The sequence below is a fragment of the Pinus tabuliformis genome, chromosome 8 (genome assembly GCF_031772625.1).
Source record: "Pinus tabuliformis cultivar Carrire ecotype Pingquan chromosome 8, CPIR1, whole genome shotgun sequence".
Lineage (NCBI taxonomy): Eukaryota > Viridiplantae > Streptophyta > Pinopsida > Pinales > Pinaceae > Pinus > Pinus tabuliformis.
This window is the reverse complement of record NC_142294.1, coordinates 1,211,363,212-1,211,372,148: the sequence shown is the minus strand read 5'-3', so window position 1 is coordinate 1,211,372,148 and position 8,937 is coordinate 1,211,363,212.

Below are 8,937 nucleotides of genomic sequence, written 5' to 3'. Positions count from 1 at the left end.
AATCCCAGATAGGGCTGGGCATTGTCCCTATGGGTACGGGATCCTCCTCCACCAGGGGAAGGAAATCTGATCTAAACAAGGCTATCAGACGTGCTGGAGCTGAAGTCGCATCTGGTCGACAATCCACCATTGACGGGGTCCTTAGAGCAACAAACCCCCCGAAGAGGGGTCCCCCATGAAGTGCCTCTCCTTTAATTGCAGGGGTTTGGCTAGTCCCCCTAAAAAACTAGCACTCAAACGACTTTTTGAGGTCGAACTCCCGGATGTCATCCTCCTTCAAGAAACGCTAGGCCCCGCTGAGTCCATCTCCCACTCCCTGAGCTCTATATCGCCCAGATGGAAATTCATAGCTATGGATGCCAATGGTAGATCGGGTGGACTGGCGATTGGTTACAACCCAAAAACCATCAGATTGGACTCTTCCTGGGGAGGTCTTGGTTTTATGGGAGCTGACATCTTCTCAATGGACCTGGGTCTCTCCCTTCGCATCATCAATATCTATGGTCCATGCCAACAGAGGGAAAGCTTTTGGAGAATGCTTCTCAGCAGGAGCCTGATGTCTCTGGATCGCATCATTCTGGGGGGTGATCTGAATTTCTCTCTGGGGTTTCGGGAGTCTTGGGGCTCTATGGCGCAAGTAGATTCCATCACAGATTTTATGAGAAGCATACTGGAGCAATATGATCTTATTGACATCCCCATGCAGAACCCTCTCCCAACATGGAGGAACAGAAGGGTTGGGACAGCGGCACTGGCTCGCAGACTTGATCGATTCCTGATGAAAGGCCCTCTGATCCACCAGCTACACCATTACAAACAGTGGGTTGGATCCGGGGGCATATCTGATCACTCTCCAATTTTAATGGAGATCATGGGCCCTCATCCAAAGCCAAAAGCCCCTTTCAAGTTTAATCACCTATGGCTTCTGGATCCAAGCTTCTCCAAAATAGTCTCGGATTACTGGCAAGCTCATCCCATTGATAGAGAATCCTCGATGGCAAGGGGCTTTGTCAAAAATCTGACTGAGCTCAAACACATAGTGATTGAGTGGGCCAAGGCAAAAAAGGCAAGGGAGGATGAACAACTCATTATGGTGGAAGAAGAACTTAAATCCCTCCTGGATGAGAGAAACTTGGGGTTTGTCTCCGGGGAGAACAAGACTCGTCTAGTAGATTTGGAGAAGCAAAAGCATAATATTCTCAAGCTCAGGGAGGAATCGCTCAGGCTGCGGAGTAGGGCTTTGTGGCTAAAAGCTGGGGATGAGAATTCAAGATTCTTCCATAATTTCGCTAAAGGAAGGAGAGTGGCAAATACCATTTGGAACCTCCCCCTCCCGGGTGGAGGATTGGCGGACACCTTTAACAAACTCTCCCATCTCGGTTCGGCTCACTTCAAAGGGATATTCAAGAGTCCTGCTGGAACAAACCTAGCTGAAATCATCAATGTGGCCTCTCACTTTCCTAGGTTTGTAAATAATGAAGACATTGGCGCACTCACTGACCCTGTCACCATGGAAGAACTAGAAAGCACTATCAAGTGGTTTCAGAAGGAAAAGAGCCCAGGACCCGACGGATGGACCATTGAGTTCTATATTGCATTCTTTGACATCATTGGTGGAGATATCCTGAAGGTGGTTGAGGAGAGTAGAATTTCGGGCCAGCTCTATCATGCCATAAATTCCACCTTCATTGCTCTCATCCCCAAATCGGACTCTCCTACATCCTTTGACGACTTCCGACCTATCTCTTTGTGTAATGTCCTTTATAAAATCATCTCTAAAATCATTGCTAACCGGATCAGGCCCATTCTGTCTAAGCATATTGCTCCCCAGCAATTTGCTTTCTTGGAAGACAGACAGATCCACGAAGCCATTGGATCTGCCCAGGAAGCTATTCATTCCATATGGACCAAGCATCTCAAATGCATTCTCCTTAAGATCGACCTCTCCAAGGCTTTTGATCGAGTTAGTTGGCTCTTTATCAAGATGATTCTTATCCATCTGGGCTTCCCCCTTCCTCTCATCAATTGGATTATGGCATGCATTACATCCCCCACCTACAGCATACTAATTAATGGAGCAGCCTCACATTTCTTCCACTCTGAGAGAGGGTTGCGACAAGGTTGCCCTCTATCACCTCTCCTTTTTCTCCTGGTTATGGAAGCTCTAAGCCGCCTAATTATCTCAGCTAAAAGGGAAGGAACTATCAGGGGCCTTAAAATATCAGATGAGTGTTTTCTTACACATCTCCTGTTCGTTGATGATGTCCTTATCCTTCTAGACGGCAGCATACAAGATACCTCTACTTTCAACAGGATCCTAAAGCTATTTGCTCATGCCACAGGGATGGAGGTCAATCGGGCGAAGTCTACTATTACATTGGTTGGCACCTCAGTCAATGAATCTTTCACAGCTAGCCAAGCTTTCCCTTACTCCACTCAGCCCCTGGACAGGGGGTTAAAATACCTCGGTTACTGGCTAAAACCCACCAACCAAAAGATTGCGGACTGGGTCTGGCTGGTCTCTAAAGTGGAAAAAAGGATAACCTGCTGGTGTTATAGATATCTATCCAGAGCAGGTAGATTAACATTGATCAAATCTGTTCTGGAAGCAACACCGGTCTTCTGGATGGCACTCGCCTGGATCCCTCGAAATATCCTTTCTAAGCTTCAGCATCTCTGCAACAGATACTTATGGGCGGGCAATAAAGAAAAGCGCACATTTGCATGGATTGGATGGAACAAGATTGCCCTTCCCAAGAAATGGGGTGGCTGGGGTTTGAAGGATCTCCCCTCTTTTGCTAGTGCCCTGGCAGCCAAAATGGGCTGGGCCCTGCTGACCTCTCATAGCTTATGGACCAATATTACCTACCACAAATACATTTGGCCCCTCAACATTATGGAATGGGCCAGACTCCCATCATGGAACAAAACTGGCATATCTTCCATATGGAAAGCTCTCCTACACTCTCTTCCGCTCATCAGGAACAACATAGTATGGCGAATAAGGAATGGAGACAGAGCACGCATAGGAATAGACCCTTGGAGTGGTAGTGGTGGGAGACATCTGCTTCCACAAGCGCTGGTGGAATTCCTCACAGCTCATGGCATCAGGGTGATTGCACAGATAGCGGATCAAGAGCAATCTGATATCTTCCATCAGGCTTGGAAGACAGCCACCCAACTTAACCTCCCGCAGAGATGGCACATAGCTTGGCGCGAATACTGTGCGGCCCTGATGGAGTCCCACATCAGAATAATTGAGGGATCAGATGAACTTGTTTGGCATCAGGCTGACAGCGGGATATACACACCAAAGGAGGGTTACATCCAGTTAATCAAGCAGAGGAAACCTGAAGTCTTAGACAGATGGTGGCAGAATATTTGGAAGCTAACAGCCTCGCCTCGATCGAAACTCTTTACATGGTGTGTCCTCAGGAACAGAATCCCCACGGGAGAACATCTTATGCGCCGTGCCCAATATGGACCGACGAGATGTGTTCTGTGCAAAGCCGATAGTGAAACTACAGAGCACCTATTCCTGCGATGCAATTCTGTACAGCTTGTATGGAATAATATAAAACCGTTTACACACTTCACAGGGGAATGGAGCGGTACTGATCTAATAAACGCTTGGATAGAATGGGACAAAAGACACAAGGGTTCGAAAGCGGCAAACTTGCCCATTATAGTTAACTGGTCCATTTGGAAAGCAAGGAACCAAATGATCTTCGAAGAGAAGGCCATCCACTGGCCCCTTATAGAGGCTGGCATTATCTCTGCTTTCAACGAGCTTCCGGATCCGCCTCCCCCAAAATTCGCAGGCCAAACCCTCCCCCCATCATTGATCAGGGTACCCCTTGGGCATATTTTGACGGAGCAGCCAATGAACATAGTTGTGGGGGTGGTTTCATCCTGCACTTAACTGAGAACCACTATTACAACATCAAAGCGGGATTGGGTGCTGGAACAAACAATTATGCTGAGCTCATAACCCTGCGACACCTGCTACACTTTGCTTTAAGCCATCACTGCACTAGCATCAACATATATGGGGATTCACAGATTATCATAAATTGGTTCAATAATATTTCTACATGTCACATGCACACACTCAGCGTCATTCTTGATGAAGTCTTTCAGCTCAAAGAGGCTTTTAACCATATCACTGTTTCACACATCTACAGGGAACATAACCAGGATGCTGACAAATTTTCCAAGGAGGCCGCGCTGATGGAACAAGGATATTGGGAGATATCCGAGATTTTGGACCAACAGGAACAAAATTTTTATCATCGCCCATATATAGACCCGGGATACCCTACAGTGGGTCTACATGCGACTTAATTTATATCAGCAGTATGACAACAGCACTATATATGACAGTTTTTTGTATAAATCTTTTTTTGTAACAGACTGAAGGATGCCAATAAGGCATCAAAACCTCTACAGCCTACACAGCACAAATCTGAGCGGTAAAACCAATCAGCATACTCATGCAATTTTTTGTAAAATGTACAGAGATATCAGTGAACATGGCATATGCGATAAGCATCTACATATGTAATCTTTCATATTAATGAAATGTTACGGATTTTTCCAGTGGAAAAAATAAATATAAATTAATATTAATATAAATGCTTGTAAAATGATTCATATTATCGAAATGAAAAAATTTACTTCCAATACAAACAAAAAAAATTAAAGCAAACTAATTACATTGCTTATTATTTTCAAGGAGGAGATAAATTAAAGTTAATTTTGAAAAGAGAGTAATTGTTAAATAGAATCCATTAATATAATTTAATTTTCAAACATAGTTATTATTAATTTTCAAAAATAGTAATCTTGTATTGAATTAAATTTTTAAATTTTAAAAATATGTGGTTTTTTTGTTTTTGTTTGTTTGTTTTTTTGTTTTAAACAGTATATTAGATAACAAATGTTTCAATCATGTTTAAAATTTAAATATATTAACATCAATTTATTTTAGTTAGAATCTATCAAGTTTGGAGAGTGATCGAATCTTTCGAGGTGATTGTTTTTTTTTTAAATGTAAAATTTGAGAAAAGGTTTGCACCTAGAAATCTTTAATCTCTCTAGAAGCTTGATAAATCCTAGCTAAGATGGATCTATACTGATTATATATATGTGTGTGTGTCATCTCCTTGCTAACCATAAAATTAATTACACAACTCTTTCATGTTGAGCATCACATCAATGAAATGTTTTAATCGTAAGATTTTTATTATTTTCAATTGCTTTATACATAGTTGACATTGAAATATTTGTAAATAGAGTCTCTTTCATATTGGGAATTTGAAAGCATGTAATATGAACTCCCTTTCTCTCTCTTTGTCTGCATTCACCCACTAATGGTTGTCCCCATTATTGGTTTGACAACTGAATTATGATAAGTTTTCCTACTACTGTTATATATATATGATAAGTTTTCCCACTGCTGTTATATATATATAGAAAACTTATCATAATTCAGTTGTCAAACCAATAATGGGGACAACCATTAGTGTGTGAATGCAGGCTGACTCATCACTATTATTCAAAGAAAACCATATATATATATATATATATATATATATATATATATATATATATATATATATATATGAAAACTTATAATAATTCGGTTGTCAAACCAATAATGGGGGCAACCATTAGTGGGTGAATGCAGGTTGACTCATCACTATTATTCAAGGAAAACTATATATATATAACAATGAGAAAGCTTATCATAATTTGGTTGTCAAACCAATAATGGGGACAACCATTAGTGGGTGAGTGCAGGCTGACTCATTACTAATATTCAAGGATATATATATATATATATATATATATATATATATATATATATATATATATATATATATATATATATTTGTAAGCTTAGGTAGGACCCTTTCATTTTCGAGCTTTTACATGTCCGTTATTCACCCCATTTCCGGGGAGGGTAGCACAAGAATCGAACCCAAGATCTCCAATTCTGTGAGACATCATTTCCACAGCCATTGCCACTTGAGCTACCCCATGCAGACATATATATATATATATATATATATATATAACAATGGGAAAACTTATCATCATTCGGCTGACAATCATTAGTGGGTGAATGCAGGCTGACTCATCACTATTATTCAAGGAAAAACATATAAAACAGTGGGAAAACTTATCATAATTGAGTTGTCAAACCAATAATGGAGACAACCATTAGTGGGTGAGCTGATTCATCACTATTATTCAAGGAAAACCACACCATCTCGAATCACCCATTGGTGCTCTATAAGGGAACATGCTTTCTAGGTTGATAACCTATTTCCTTTGGTAAGACAAACTCTTAGCCAAGCAAAAGTAGTTTTAGGGCATACTCTAGGCCCATGTGTGTGTATACACACACGCACACACATTTATTTATTTTTGTTATTAGCATTATTGTAAAATACTACATGTTAAATCCATATTAAACATTGAAGGTGGGCATTGGAATATTTTCTTTATGGTCAACATTAAATATTTTTTACTATTTTTCTTTATCTGTATATATAAAGTTAATATCGAAATATTAGCTAATAAAGATGTTCAAATATTTTATTCAAAGTACACATTGAATGATACAAAAGCAAAAGTAATTTTTTTTTACCATCAATTTGTTTATTTCTATATATAAAGTTAACATTAAAACATTTTTTGTTATTACTATTATTTTTTAAAATATTAATGTCAAATCTATGTTGAAATTGGAATGGCTTTTACATCTTTTTTATAGTGGATTGTAATATCAAATATTATTTTAGATGTCATGTGTAATCTCCATGTTAGGCATTGAAGGAATTACATATCTCCCTCATATTAAAAAGTAGAAAAACACTTATAATAGATGAAACTATATTTTTTTTACTATGAAATATTCTTTTTAATTAATATATGTTCAATATAAAAGTTTTTTTTGTTATTAAAAAATTTTATTTTTTTGAAAGTAGTTATTATTTTATTTCCTTTAATATAACGTTAAGTGATAACATCTCTCCCATACCTTGGGGCAACAAAATAATTTTAAATTAGCGTTATTTTTAATACTGATATAATATGCATTTAATTAATGAAATATTTAAGGATAATATAAATTTTATCATCATTTTAATTGTATGATATTATAAATATTTAATTAGATTCAATTAAGTTTATAAAAATCAATAGCCCATGGGGTAGCTTGATTAATGATTGTTGTGCTCTCCAAAGGAGAAATCATAATTTTTCTTTTTTGTCGATAAAAAATGATTTATTATTTGTTCAAAATATTACATTTGGTTTTCCAATGAATCCCTACTCTCCCGGCTTCACTCTGATTGGATTTGTTAGCTAGAAGATATATATGAAAACATAAAGTAAAATGCCATACACTATAACCAGATCTTAAGTCCGAAACACAAAGGCACCATAAAACATCCAAAATACAAACAAAACCAACCATCATTAGAAATTTCTTGGAGGTGTCAGGCCTTTCCCAACATCTAAGGGGTCCAAGGGACAGATTCTATCATGAGCATGGTGTTCTAGGTGATCGATTATTCCTTTAATTTGGTCTAGCCACTCCACCACGCGTCACTGAATTTTCCTGATTGAGTCCATCTTGTCCATCATCACCCACTGATTATGCAAAATGTCATTTAAAAAAGTAATCAATTCATTTCTGTCGTCATGTCGTTGTTGCAGTTCTTCCAGATTTTCCATAACCATTTGACGCTGACCGACAATAAACTCCAAGGAGGGTGGGGTTGTCACTGCCTCGCGTTCATGGGAAACTTCTTTTCTAGATGCATCGTCAAGCCCCCTCACCATGATCAGTCATCACTCTGCCAACCCCAGCCTACACATCAACATGGGAGCCCCGTCACATCTGACCTGACCCCTCTGGCGAAGCATTTCATTTTCACAAATAAACCACATTGCCACCTTAAGGCACCCAAATTGACTCCCTTTGATAGACATGACATCCTTCCCACATAATTGAGAGATAAATTCCACCTTCAAGACCACCATGTCGAGACTCCACGCTAGAGGGAGAGAGTCAATAGGATGCCAGATAGCCCCATGAAAGCCCAAACCACTTAACTCACCTACAGAAAGAAAGAAACACCAACATCTGCTTAAAGGTCAGGAACACTAATTACTAGGCCTCTCGACAACCCTAATAAAATCAAGACACCATAATGAGAACGCCCCTCTAGGATAGAATCCTAAACATTTAAACTAAAAAAACCAACTGAAACAGAAAAACACAATACCAATTCGATTAAAGGCCACATCGAGCCAAAGGGAGGGAATTGGGACAACATAGTTTACCAACCTGCAAAGAGAGCTCATCTAGGTGAAGGATCCTCCCACAGTGGTGCAACACTCTTATTGCTTCCCATTACCCTCCGTCTGCAAACCATTCATAAAATTGTCACGTTGCCCTTAAACCAGGTCCCAAACCCAAAATTTAAAATCCTTACTCCTGAGCAGACCTCCATCTTTGTAATTCGCACTAACTCCATTGCAAAATTACCGCGAGAGAAGGGCATGCATAGTCGAATTTATTGTGCATACTCCTCTACATTGTCACCACCCTATACTGCTCCCATAACCATGATGAACCACTATCGTAGAATAACCTCCTGCAATCTTATAATCTTTGTCGGGCTACCGAATTTTCCAAATGATCGGCCTCTATCGCACCACTTTCCCTCATCCATCATTAGCATCTGACACACCTACTCTTGGGATTTTAACAACCCCATTGTTGAAACTTAATGCCATCGGGCCCGAACCCCCATAGGGGTGGAAAATCGTAATTTTATTCAATAGGTTCAAAATTACATTTTGCAGATGTTAAAAAGCATGTTCATGCCATCCTAAGGCTGGAACTCGAAGAAAACAAAC